Source organism: Pleurodeles waltl, chromosome 2_2 (genome assembly GCF_031143425.1).
Source record: "Pleurodeles waltl isolate 20211129_DDA chromosome 2_2, aPleWal1.hap1.20221129, whole genome shotgun sequence".
NCBI lineage: Eukaryota > Metazoa > Chordata > Amphibia > Caudata > Salamandridae > Pleurodeles > Pleurodeles waltl.
Genome location: NC_090439.1, coordinates 266,875,774 through 266,890,497, shown reverse-complemented (window position 1 = coordinate 266,890,497; position 14,724 = coordinate 266,875,774).

The following is a 14,724-nucleotide window of genomic DNA, read 5'->3' as shown; positions in this document are numbered from 1 at the left end:
CCTTTTTGTTTAGGGAGGAGGGTTTCACAGGCGTAAGGGCAAGGTCAAAGAGGGGAAACAGGTTGGGTCTGCAGAAGGGATTAGGGTTTGGGAGGTTGAAGAAGTGTTTGTGTTGGCTGTTGGTGTTGTTGGTGTGTGTCTGAGGTATGCTTGGATTTGGGTGGTGTCTGTTGCATGTGTGAGTGTGGGCATTTGCATCTCTTAGGGGGCTGTGAGGTGGAGGTGATGGCTAAGGTGGGTGTGGTGGCGGTGTCTGTGTTGTTGGTGTGGTGTCTTGGGATATGGTGTGTGTGGTTTGTGGGTTTGTAGTGGTGGTGGTGGAGTCTGAGGATGTGATATGTGTCATGTGTAGGTCTGTGGGTATTGGGATGGTGCCAGGGATATGGTATGTGTGGTGTGTGGATCTGTGGGGTAGGAGTGGTGTCCGGGAGTATGGTGTAGTGGTGGTTGTGCCTGTGGGTGTTAGGGTTTTGCCTGGGGGTATGGTGTGTGTATCTGGGGATAGGATGGTGTCTTTGCGTATGGTGTCTTTGCGTATGGTGGTGTAGTGTGTGGGTCTGTGTTTTTTGGGGTGGTGTTGTGGTAATGGTGGGTGTGGAGGTATATGTGAGTGACTATTGGGTTCTTGTGTGCCAGTGTGTCTTGTAGTGCTTGCGCTTATGTGTGCTGCTTGTGTGTGTTGGGTTGGGTATGTGTGGATATGTGTGTGTGCTTGGGATAGGTATGGGAAGAAAGAAATTGGGTGGGAAAGAAGTAGGTGGTGGGGTGTAGGATTCTAGGGTGTGGAAGGCTACTGTCAGTGAGGAGGCCAGACCCTGAAGAGATATCTGTAGGCCAGACATAGCAATATGAATGCCTTCCAGGTATGCAACCATTTACTGAAGTTGGCTGACTTGCACCAGGAGGCATTCAGAATCGAAGTCGGACCCGCAGAGATACTCCTCAGGAAGTCAATAGCCTCCTCAATCAGGGCTGCAGGGGTAACAGGGGCAGGTGGTGAGGTGCCTGGTGTGAAGGAGATGCCCACCCTCTTGGGTAAGCAGGTATGGCCAACTGGGTAGGGAGCAACACGGAGGGCACAGATGGATTTGGGGGTGGGGGACAAGGATGGAACTGGTACAGGTCCTGATGGGTCCACCACCACTAGGAAGTGGCCACAGAAGGAAGAATCTGAAGGAAGAAACTGAAGATGTTGATCCTCTGTCCTCCATGGCACACCCTCAGCCTCCAGGCCACTGGGTCCCTTCGTGTCTGATGTCTCTTGAATGGAGGTACCATGGCATGCTGCTTCTCCACTGGTTTTGGACCTATCTCCTCAGCTTGCCTGGGCTCATGCTGAAATTACAAAGACAAATAGGGTCACCACATGTGTCTGATCACATTTGAATAATAGCTTTGATCACAAAACATTGCCTTAATGTATTGTAGCCCCCAGCACAAGCTACAGCAAAGTGTCTCCAACATTTGCTACACAATATGTATGCATGCTACATGAACTGTGAACAGTTGTCCACAGAAAAATTAAAATCACAGATCACTCCAATTGCATAGGTGGAGTTGTGCAATCACAACACCCATGGTGCAAGTAGGAGACCTTATCACCTTGAATGGTTTGGATTATATAGCATCTCTCAGTAATCTGTTGTCACCAAATAGTGTGACAAGGTCAAGTACAATTTCACAGATCCCACACAACATCCTGCATCAAGCTAATTTTTGTATACCCAATACCACATCATGATGAAATGGTGGCCAAATAATCCAGTCATGTTGCAGAAAGAAGTACAGTAGTCTCGAAGAAGGTAACATGGAAACATCCATGTCATACTGTAAATCCCCAATGGTAACTTCAGAATATGTCCATTGACTAAATGGGCTCATGGAAGTTGGACTAATTTTGCCCCGATATATAACACATCTTGCATAGAAACATATACTAAAGACAAGTTGTCAAAAAGTTCTGGGAGATTTACCTACAAACATCCACACCACAATGAATCAGCTAGCCCCAGAGTAATAACCTGTCTTGATTGGTACTGCTGTTAATACCATACTCAGACTGCATAAGTAAAAGCCAATAGTCCATTGAATATTATAGAGGCTTAGAGAATCTCCAGTAACTGTAGAAGACCCTTAACATGTTGACCAATGAAAATGAATGAGTGTACACAAACACATATGAATCCCACAGTCCTGCAAATCACTCCCTTTTGCATGTCATCAGTTGTATAATGATCTGTCACTATTTAACATGTGCTAAGCACTTTGCCAAATGATTCTATGCCAATGGCATGAAAATGCACAATTTAAGTAAAAACTGCAGTCTTACCTGTCAGATCCTTAATTGCTTCTGAAATTATACAAGGCAAATTACGTGGAGTGAAGGGTAAGGGTATTTTGGAGCCACCAAGCAATGGTGACACGTTCCTGTCTGTGGCACCACATGAACTATAGCCCCATCACATATGTCCAATTCCAAACTTATGTTGGCATGCACACATATGAGAGGGAATCAGACATCATCCCATGAAGACAGGTAGACCATGCATGAAAAAGTGGTAGAAATGAAATGTCAAAAGTGAAAGGTGCACATGCTAACATGCAGGCACAAGAAATTATGGCAACAGCAATGTTACCAAAATCATGTCATTGGTCAGTCACTACTTGCCAAGGGAAAGTATTGCTCTATGACTGCACCCAAAGGGCAATGCTTGCACTGTCATATGTATGATGGCCATCTTCACATGAGAGAAAGTAGTGACTCACCAGCAATCGTCACACACTGAAGAGAAGTAGTCTCTGGGGGACTGATGCCAATATACTCACTTGAGCAGACACAAGGCTGAGTACAGTGATCTAATACATCATGTTGTTTGTTGTTGGAACTGACATACTAAAGACAAGTGGACTGTTGGGTACAAATGACACATACAACAACAAACAACATGACCTGATTGATCACTGTACTCAGACACGTGGTGTCCCTGGAGAGTATATTGGTAGCGGACTGTACTCTCTTGTGTCCAATTCACTGGGCCAATAGGAGAGGCACATCAGCATACACCAACTTCTATACCTACACAATAACTCATCTTGTGTCAGACATGGCCCATCTCCAATCTCAAGGGGGAGGTGGCAGACTGTAACACTTAAACTTGGCAATGTAACAAACAGAAAATGCCAGGATTAACCCTCTTGTAGCTGTTGTGCTCCCCTCAAACACCCATCAAGCTCTGGGTAGGCCAGCACTAGAATGTGGGACTTCAGGGGGAGGTCAGGCTCTGGCATGCAACCTGCTCACCTTGGAAGGAGAGCCTCAGCAGGACCTCCATGTTATTCCGTGCCCAGCGTCTCAGGTCCTCCTACCTCTTGCGCCAGTGGGCATTCCACCAGCTATGGACCCCTAGGGTCCGCACATTCCGGTGGAGGGCTCTTCAAATCGCTTTCTTCTGATGGACATTGACATGAATGGATACAAAAGACAAATGAAACGTTACAATTCCATTTCTTTGTCCAACTAGATGGGTCACACACATTTCAGAAACACGAGGAACAAACGTTTTGTAACTGTCAACACACCACAACTGTAAAGCACACATGCTGATGATTACAGGGACAGAAATACACACTTTTGGAGTTATCTGAAGACTAAACCACTACCCTTTCAAGGCATACACTGGCTAAGCAAGGTCACTGCAATGTCACAAAATGAAATGAATTGAAACTCATTTCAAGTGTTGAAACATTTGAAACACTCAACCTCAGTCACAGATCTAGGTTTAATCCACTGTTATTTTAGTCATCACTTCACCCCAGTTTGGATTCAGCCATATGCAAATCAGTTCTGACCCTGTACCCCATGGAATCAGTCCAGCATGAATTGCCAAGTCAGGTGCCCCCTGGACTGGAAACAAGCATCCTGGGACCAGTTTCTGGGTATCACCCCTCATCAGCGAGGCTAGCTTGAATCCATTGGCGCAGCAAGCAAGGGACCAACATCTGGGCATACTCTGGCCACTTAGAGCACACATAGCAACATCAAACACTCACTCCCAGTCACAGATCTCAGTGTCATCTATCGTTATTTTGCGTGCCACATCACCCCAGTTTGGACCCAGCCATATGCAAATCAGTCTTGACGATGCTCCCCATGGGAACAGTCCAGACCAAGCTGACAAGCCAGGTCCTCCATGGACCACAAAATACATCCTGAGACTGGTTCTGAGGTATCCCCTCTCATCAACCAGGCTAGCTTGAATCCAGCGACACAGGAAGCAGGGGACCCACGTCAGGGCATAACCTGACCACTTAGGGCAACTTTAACAACACAAAGGTTTGGGCTGGACTGTTCCCATGTGGAGCAGGGGCAAGGCTGATTTGAGTCAAATGTCAGGTCCTCCCCTGCATCAACAAAATATCTGCACTGTAGGTTTGTCACTTGTGCAATAAATCTTTACTGCAATAATATGACTCATTTAAAGGTGACAGCATAGCTGTGGGAGTGAGGGACCTGTCATAGGTTAATGACACACCTTGCCAATGAGGGTCAACAGAAATATGCACTATGTCAGTTGGTTACATTGGTACACATTCCTAAAGTAGTCAACGTACAAAGGCCTTCAGGCTAAGTCTTGCTTCGGAATACTCATTTTGGCTCGTCCAAGGATCTGCAGGTCTACAGGGAGTAGGGTTGGTGCCACCGTCTGTGCCACAGTTGCATTGCAACAGTATCTCTACCCAAGCCTGGTCATTGTCCCATACTGGGAGAAACATTTGACATGCCTTGCTCCCTGCAGGCTGCACATACATAACCTATATGACACCTACATTTCCATCACTTCCATGCATGACAGTACATCCTGTGCCCATCCTCTATGTGGGTTCAGGATTGTCTGGCACTTTGAAGGGCACAGTGAGTTTTACATGCTTGTCCTACAACAGTTTGGCAAGGACAGATGTGGGCTGAGTGATCTGTGGGAATATACTCATTGCTAATGAGATCCTAAAATGACTCAACCAGTAATCATGCATAGCTCATGCTGTATTGCACATACATGTTGATTTACATTTACAAGCCTCATAGTCAAAGATATATCATTGTATGGCTGTAAAGTCTCCTTGCCTAGATATATGAATGCAACAGAAGGAGGCTCTAGGGCTCATCACTCATCACACAAAACAATGATAATGTTAAATATTGGTCTCCACTACCAACACTATGGCCCTCATTCTGACCCTGGCGGTTTGAAACCGCCAGGGCAGAGGGCAGAGGAAGCACCGCCAACAGGCTGGCGGTGCTTCCTGGGCCATTCTGACTGCGGCGGTAAAGCCGCGGTCAGAAAAGGGGAACCGGCGGTTTCCCGCCGGTTTACCGCCGGTTTACCCCTAGCCCAGGGAATCCTCCATAGCGGCGCTGCTTGCAGCGCCGCCATGGGGATTCCGACCCCCTTCCCGCCAGCCTGTTTCTGGCGGTTTACACCGCCAGAACCAGGCTGGCGGGAACGGGTGTCGTGGGGCCCCTGGGGGCCCCTGCACTGCCCATGCCTCTGGCATGGGCAGTGCAGGGGCCCCCTAACAGGGCCCCACAAAGATTTTCAGTGTCTGCTTTGCAGACACTGAAAATCGCGACGGGTGCCACTGCACCCGTCGCAGCCCTGCAAATCCGCCGGCTCCATTCGGAGCCGGCTTCCTCTTTGCAGGGGCTTTCCCGCTGGGCCGGCGGGCGATCTTCTTGAGATCGCCCACCGGCCCAGCGGGAAAGTTGGAATCACCGCCGCGGTCATTTGACCGCGGTGCGGTGTTTGGGCGGTTTCCGCCCGTCAGAATGACCCCTTATGTGTATTCCATTTATGGAACACAAAATGTGACAGAAGGCACCATAAAAGTCTCATTGGCTCTCAAAGGCACTTTGTAGCCTATGAGGAAGGAAAGCATGGTGTCAAGAGGAGTCAAATATGCTTATAAGGTTCTTACTTGCTCCTCTGGTGAGCATAGAGCTGACCATACAGGTGGAAAACCCCTCAAGGAGCCTCTTCAGCTCCTCAGGAGAGAAGGCAGGCACACGTTCACCTGCTTGACCTGGCATGATTGCTCCCAGAGGCAGCACACAGCAGCTGAAGTGGTAGAGGTGTTCATGGGTGCATTGTCAATAGGCAAGTGAGTTATTTTTCAAACCATCTCATACAAGTATGCCTGGTATGGGTTGATCATCTTAGACGGGCACAGCCATTGATCCGCAACCGTCTCAGTCATCAACGTTAGCCTATGGCTGTGACTAGAGTCAAGTGAGTGATTTAGCAAAATGCGGTGTACATGTACACCACATATGTGTTCATCGCCACCGATGGCCACAGCCATTGGCCAGTGACTATCACAGTTACCAAAGTTAAACTATGGCTGTGTTTGCCGGGGTTGAAACCGCCCACAGCGCAGTCAACTTCTGCCTGCAGCAAATGGACAGTACCTTAAATCCAGTAAACTCAGTCAGGCATCTACCATTTTGGCAGTTGTAACTACAGAGTTGGGGCCTATTAAATGCATCACAACATCAATATATGTGTCTGATCATCTCAAACAATGTAAAGCAGCCTTGTTGTGTGGGTTCCCATACACAATCACCAGTGTAGGGTGTTGCCGGTCACAGATGGTGTTTTTGGCAGTTGGAGCAGACTGGTAAATTTTGAGGGGAACATGAGCAGCAGATAGCTGGGCTATGCCCAAATTCATGTTGTAGGCATATGTCTAGACAACCATGGGGCTCACATTTTGCCCTTGAGTAGTAGTCAGCTTTGATGTAGAATGGGTGTAATGTTTTTGTAGTCTGTAATGCTTTATCACATGATTTTCGTCTTATTCATCATGTCTGTTGGAATGGGCACAGTGACTAATGCTTCAGATCATTAAATTTCACAAATAGGTACCCTGTTAGAGGGTAGAGGCGACAAGTTCCAGTATCCTATTTATTGCCAGCTCTTCAAACAATGGAAGAATGCCACGTCATCAAACAGTTCCGTCTGACTGATTGTGGATTTATGTCATCTGTTGGAGCCAGACCTGATGCCCGAAATCACAAATCCAACATGCATACCACTCATTGTTAAAATCATGGCAGTATTAAACTTCCTGGCCACAGGTTCCTTCCAATATGCAGTGGCCATATCTGGTGGTATGTCGAAACCCATGTTCAGTGGCATATTAAGAGGTGTACTATCAGCAATGATGAAACACAATGACAGCTATATCATGTTCCCCAGTCATGAGGATTTAGTCAATGGGAAGGCTGATTTTTATGGTTTTGGTTGATTGCCACATGTGGTGGGAGCCATTGATGACACACATATGGCATTGATACCACCGCAGGCCAGTGAACAAGTCTATCCTAACAGGAATCACTTCCATTCTATCAACCTGCAAATCATCTGCTTGTTAGATATCTACATCTCAAACGTCTGTGCCTGGTTTCCAGGTTCAGGCCATGATTCCTTTGTAATGCAGAACAGCACCATACCCCAGTTGATGTCACAACTGCAACCAGACAGGATCTGACTGGCTGATAAGTCACATCTGTCCTGATTTTGTGTGTGCAATGTCAGCTGCTATAATCATTCCAAAACAGGAGACTCTGCATATCCAAACCATCCTTGGTTGTTGATACTGCAGAGGAATCCAATTACGGCAGGGGAAGTCTGCTTCAATGAGGCCCATGGAAGAACACAGCAGGCAATGGAGCAGGGTTTTGGGCTCCTGAAGGCCACGACAAGACTGGGGGAGCCCTCCTCTGCCCACCCAGAAGGTGTGTCAGATCACTGTGGCATGATGCATGCTCTATAACATTGCCCAGTGGAGGAAAATCCCTTACAACCCAGAGTGTGAGGGAACCTAGGGTGCCACCAGGTGAGAATCCTGAAAGTTCAAATGAAGATGATAGTGGTGAAGAGGAAGGAGCTGACTTACAACAGGATCTCAACAACAGCTTCTTCTCATGTGTGTAAGTGTGTAATGAGATGTCATGATTTTTTACAATGAAATATAGTTGTGTTAACATGTGGGGTATATTTTTGGAAATAGTTGGGAAGCTGATGCTCAGGCAAAATCTGCCAAAGGATATTTGAAGAGGAAGGTTTTGAGATCTTCACATTTTGATGATGTTTCTTTGTTTGCGACAGTTTTTTCTAATGTACCTCATTTTCCAGACATTTGCTATGTGACTTATGTCATAGGTATGGTTTCATAACTACACTCCTTACTTTATTCTTTGTTCAGGTACCTTCACCGTGAGATGTTCACTTAGGCATTTCAGAGCTGTGACACTGGCAGGTATATATTGCTGTTGCAACCTTCAAAGTGGACATTGATTATTCCTGGGAATGGATTTTACAGACTTTGGGTTTAGAATACCTGTGTTGAGACAGCTTGTACAGTGATAGGATGGAAGTGCAGAGGACTCCACTGGACTTGTTTTCTGTTGTGTGCTGGCCATGATGCATCATGGTTGTCATCATGTGGTTAGTAAAAATGTTATTGTAGGCCAAAATCATGTCTGTTCCCCTTCACATTGGCTAGACACTCTTTTTGTCTGAACTGTTTGTAGCTGTTAGTGTGTTTCATCCCCACTACAGGCCAAAGTGCTGTGGCACATCACTGACATTTGTTTGTGTCATACCACCAGATGCAGTAGCCCTGGTTTGCAATGACCCCGTGATCAGGGACAGTTGTAATTCCATCTGTCTGGGTGTTGCATTAGATGAGGTGTGCAGCTGATGCCATCAACCATGTCCAGTTTTGCCTAATAACAGGACAATGTCTGATATGTCAATTTCTACAATGTTCTGGGTGTCTGTACCAATACATTTGGTAGCCTACACAGTCTGATAAAGTCACATCTGAATTTCTATGTGTCTGACATCTTGACAGCCTGTGTACCAAACAATGTCATGAAATCTCTTCTGAAACATGACACTTGTATGTATGTGTTGGTCTGTAGTGGTTGTAATCCTGAACTGGACACAGTGTACATGCAGCATATCCCTGCTTGCACAAGTAGCTTGAATCTTATGGTTCACATGGTCTTACGTATCTACATAGCTAAATGTGTATTTTAAGGCAGCAGACAATGAGTTTGTGACAGGTTGATTTATTACAATGTTAATACAGAAAATACATTTTGGACAGAAAGAAAAAAATGCAAAATGAAGTGGTCAGTCTTGGTGAATGAAATCATTGGAGTAGATGCCACACCATTAGAACTCCATAGTCTAGAGTACTCCTCCCATTGGAACTGAAATGTGGTTCAGGATCAGTCCACAATGTGTTTGTCTGACACACAAAGGAGGACACTAAGGTAGAGGTTTCTGGCTGGCAGTGGTGGGTGTTATGCAAATCGCACCTCCTGGCTTCTTGCACGGACATCCACGCTTGCGAGGGGGTAGCGATCAGCTGTTGCAGATGCTGGGGTGTCCGAAGGTAGTTGTGGCTCTGGCAAGGCCTTCCTTCCTGGTGCTATTGCAGATGTACTTGGGCTTAAGGTATTTGGCCCACAGGAAATCGTGGATGGTGGTAGAAAAACACTGCTCAGGTTTGTAATGATGTCACTCACTAACTCAACCTGTTAGGGTGCCTATGATGGAATTATGGTCATCCATTTTTTGCATCATGTCCCTCTGAATCTGCTTCATTTCCCGGAGTTGCCTATGATGTTGACACAACAGGGTTGGGAGGTATCATTGTGGGCACAGTGAGATCCACTGTTCCCATCTGACCAGGTTGCCCAGTTGTGCCAGAACCATCCTCCACATCCATATGCCCAGCAGTGTTGTCATCACTGACGGCTTCTTCTAGGGGTGAAGTGTGAGTATGTTTGGTAGACGAGGTCTGCCCAAGGCTGTGCTAGATTGATCTGTTGAATAAGAAAGTACACTGTTATTGGTTGAAGTGTAACATCTACCTCCAAAGTGTTTGTGTTGCAGTAAGCAGAGACATGGGTCTTTCTTAAGTGTAGGTTAACCTATTGTGTCATGTTACCATGGTATTAGAGTATTTGACATGACATGTGTGAAGCGTGGCTAAACTAGTAAACTCAGGCAGGTAATTAGATGTGTTGATCAGTTGCACTTTGGATCATGGAATAAAAATGACATCTTACTAACTGTGAAGCCACACAGTGGACAGACAAGATGTGCATTTGACCATTCAGAGGCCTAGCTGAGTGTGATACAGGTAAACAAACAATTTTGTTGTATCTGAATCTGTAGTTATCATGTGTGCAGTGCTGTGTCAATGTGCTTGCTGCTGCTACCAATCTGCTGATGCAGCTTATGACCTTATGAATACTTGGTGTACATGGTTGGTACGGCGTCATTCCTGTCCTCAATGGTTCAATCTTGGGATACCAGGTCAAAATGGAGCTAGGAAGACAGAAAAATCTCTGAGTTGAGCACAATCTTTATATTTCTCACTCCCAAGTGATTAAACCTCATTAGAGAGTTCACATACAGGTGCATGTAGGCAAGTGAACACTGGGCTGGAGGTTGGGGTTTCAGAAACAGGGCTTTCTGGGAGTTGTATGCAGGTCACTCCCTCTACTTCCCAGCACTTGACAAATGGTATACTCTCAGGTGAGTAAATATCATTTGAGAGGCCCCTAACAAGTATATCTGGGCAAGTAAACACTGAGCTCATGTTTGCAGATACAGAAACAGCACCTACTAGGCTTTGCAGTCAGGACACTTCCTCTACTTCCCGGGAATTGAGAAATGGTTTACTCCCAGGTGAATAAACTCCATTTGAGAGTTTACTATTAGGTGTATATAGGTAAGTAAACATGTGACTGGTGGTTGGAGTTACAGAAACAGGGCCTCTTTGGAGTTGCAGTTAGATCACTCCCTCTACTTCACACACTGGACAAATGTTGGGAATTACAGATCTGTGGGCAGACTGAATTTAGGTTGGAGCATACATTTACATGTTGAGACATACCAGGAGTCCTGGGATTAATTGTTGATACTAAAACACTTACAAGCACCTTTCCAACTTAAGGCATGTGATGAGCTCTGGTAGCTATGATGTTAGGTCCAAAAATACACACAGACAGTCTTGCATCTCAGATACTCGGGGTATTGAATGTTGTTAAAGTTAATGAACGACACAATGGTAAATGTTGAGCTGTGAGCATGCATGGTGTTCTAGTTTTACAACAGTTTTCCATCTGTGCCTGGAGGCCAGGCAATGTACCTTGCCCCTCAGGTCACTCCACCGCTTCCTAATGTCCTCCTTTGTGCACATGGTAGTGTCTACAACATTCACTCTGTCAACAAACCTGTGTAACAGTTCTATTTTCCTACTGACAGGAGTGTGCTGGACTTGGGCTCCAAACAATTTTGGCTCTACTCTTATGATTTCATCCACCATGACTCTCAACTCATCCTCTGAGAAACGGAGTTTTTTAAATGTATATTTTTAAGTTGAAATTTGTATATAAAATGTAAAAACATACATTAAATAAAATTGTCTTTATTCCATAAAAATATGTATCTAATAATTATTTTCATTACAAAGACATCACTGTGGGCCTCATTACAAGGCAGGCAAGCTTCAGACCGCCAGCCCTGGGGGGAAGTCAGGGCTGCTGCTACAGTGGCAGTCCAACTGCCACATAAATAACCTGACAGTCAGACTACCCGGGTTCTGCCAGCACCACCTGGATCAATGATCGTGAAGGCCTGGGGTGGCGGAGATCGTATTCCTCCAGGGCAGCGCTGCATGCAGCATTGCCCTGCAGATTATGACCTCGTTCTGCGCCGGCCTTTTCATGGTGATTTCACTGCCATGAAAAGGCTGGTGGCGAACAGATGCAGGGGGCCACAGAGGGATCCTGCACATCACTGTCGCAATTGTGAGGGTATTGGTGCGCCCTGCAGGCAGCAGGATTGCCGCTGGCTCGATTACGAGCTGGTGACAATGCTGCCACCTGTTTCCCACTAGGCAGAGGGGTGAAAACTGAGGTTTCAGCCTGTCGACCTAAGGGGAAACACCTAATAGGTCTGGTGGGGTGGTCGCCATTACGGTGGCGGCCAACCTGTAGGGAGTTTGACAGACGGGATTTCCCATTTGTCATACTCGTAATGAGGGCCTATGTTTTTATTATGTTTTTACACACCAGCAATTCTAATTCAATAATAAAAAATGTATTTTACTATATACAAATGCATTTTAAACAAAGGAATTCACACAAAATGAATAAACAATCACATTCCAAAGTAAACCATTTTTAGTGTTGAAGAATAAAAGCATTTCCTGTCCCCACTCCAATCTAAACCAATTTGAGGAAAATGTTGGACTATTTACAATATCCACTCTAATTTATACCAAGTTTGGGAAGGTGTTGCTCACTAAAAGGGTGATATTTACTATTTCCACTACTATTTCCACTCCGATGTATACCAGTTTGAGGAAGGTGCTGGGCACTAAAACGGAGAAAATTACTATTTCCAGTACAATCTAAAACATTTTATGCAAGGTGCTACTGATTACAATTATAAAATGCACAATCATTATCATACTCACACATAATTTTTCATCTATATTAGCAACTAAAATTGTTGCACACTCCGTACTCCATATGGAGCGTGGAATTATGAAAAACTCAGCGGAGTGGAACTTTTCCTCTCTTGCAGCTCGTCTACTTAATGCGGGTGAGCACGAGTGAGAAAAATCACACACTAAACTACCTCCCAGAACGATTTCTCAATGCAGGCGGTTGCAGCAGGTCGCTTCCGCTCACGCTGAGCAACATACCACTCATGAAGAGGAAGCTGATGCTCAAGCAGAAAACATACCCGAACGGCAGAAAGAAGCAGTGACATCTTGTGCTGTGTGTTGTGCCATCTTCATGGAACAATCTCCTGGTGGTTAAATCAGCCCGTACAGTGGAACCTACCGCACTCCACCACTTGCAGAACTCTGTAGAGCATGGCAGAGTTTTTTCTGCACTTTGTGGGGTTCCATGTAGCAGAACTCCACGAAATCCGCCCTGGCACTAACCAAAACTCCAAACCTATATATTCATATTTTAACATTAATATATAAAATAATGTTTATGACTATTATTTAATAATATATATTTTTTGAATATTTGCTACCATCCCTAGGCTTTGAACCATAAAGTAAAAAATGTAATCAGAATCCAAAATTGTCAATAATAAAAACAAAAAAAATAAAATAAAAGCAATTTTAAAGTAAAAATTAAATATATATTTTTTACAGTGGAGCTAGAATTTTCAATATGAAAGTGTAAAAAAATGTAATTGTGTATTTTCACCACATTTATAAAATGTAAATGTTTCATTTAAAAACATCCAAATTAACTCATTTTATTAAATTTCATTTTTATAAATTTGAGTTTTTACACACTATTTTAATATAATTATATATTGACATGTTCATAATAAAATAATAATGTTTTCAAATGGATTAAATCAATATATATATATATATATTATTTAACTATAAATTATCATTTATTATTTATAGAAATATTAATATATAAAAATTAATTTGAAGATTTGACAGTATTGTTTTGCATTTCATTAAAATAATTAACATTAAAATATTTCAATTTAAATATCTCTTTATAATAAAAAATATTTTAAAAAATATATTAAGTATAAACAATTATTATTTCATTATACATTGTTATTTATCATAAATACAAGTTATTCATGTATAGAGATTAATATGAACATTTTACATCATTAATGTGAATTTCATTAAAACAAATTAACAGTAACTACACCTTAAAATATCTACCCTTAAAAATGTCCCCAGCCTTGGCCCCTAAAAAACTATTTTCTGTTGATAAAAATTATAAATCCATTAGTTTTATACATTCTTCCAACTACAAGCAAGAATTTCAACAGTTTCATAACTAATCCATTATCTTACTTAAGTACATATAAAAATTAATTAAATATAAAACAAACACAAAACAATAAATTACATATGAATTAACACTTACAAATGATATTACATACAATATTTTCCAAACCAATATTTTTTACAATATTAAAAACAATACTAAAAACTATATTTTTACCTTTGACATTACGGCAGATATTTTTGACATCCTAATCCCCTTGCCATGATATTTTTGTATCACAATATTTTTTCCAATATTTTGTCCAAACACCCTCTATTGACTGACCTTGGCTTACACATTTCCTTCCCACAGACTTTGGGCCTCATTACGACTTTGGCTGCGGGGAAGAGGCAGCCATCATACCGACAGCCTCTCCAATTGTAGTATTAGAATGTTCCCGCTGGGCTGTCCGGCTGGAACATTGTATTACTACATTTCCACCGGTTCCTTAAGGGAGCCGCGGCCAATACCGTACCACACTAGCACCCTTGGAATGCGCACTGTCTGCAAAGCTGAGTGCATACCGATAGTGCTGGTGGGATCTTCGCCATGGAAAGACTTGTGGAAACGGGAGGGGTGATTAGCATGGCAGGGTTGAGTTCAACGACTCCGTAGCTGACCACGAGTCCACCCGTATCAGCCTGTTGGGAAACGTGTTCCCGGCAGTGACAGCAGCCCCCTGGCAGTCCGATCATCAGGGTCGTAATGTGCCGATTGGACCACCTGGAGTGCATTCTAGGAATTGTGGGCCAGATGTAGGTACAAAGCAAATTGCGACTTGCAATTTGCGAGTCCGAGCAACTCGCAAATTG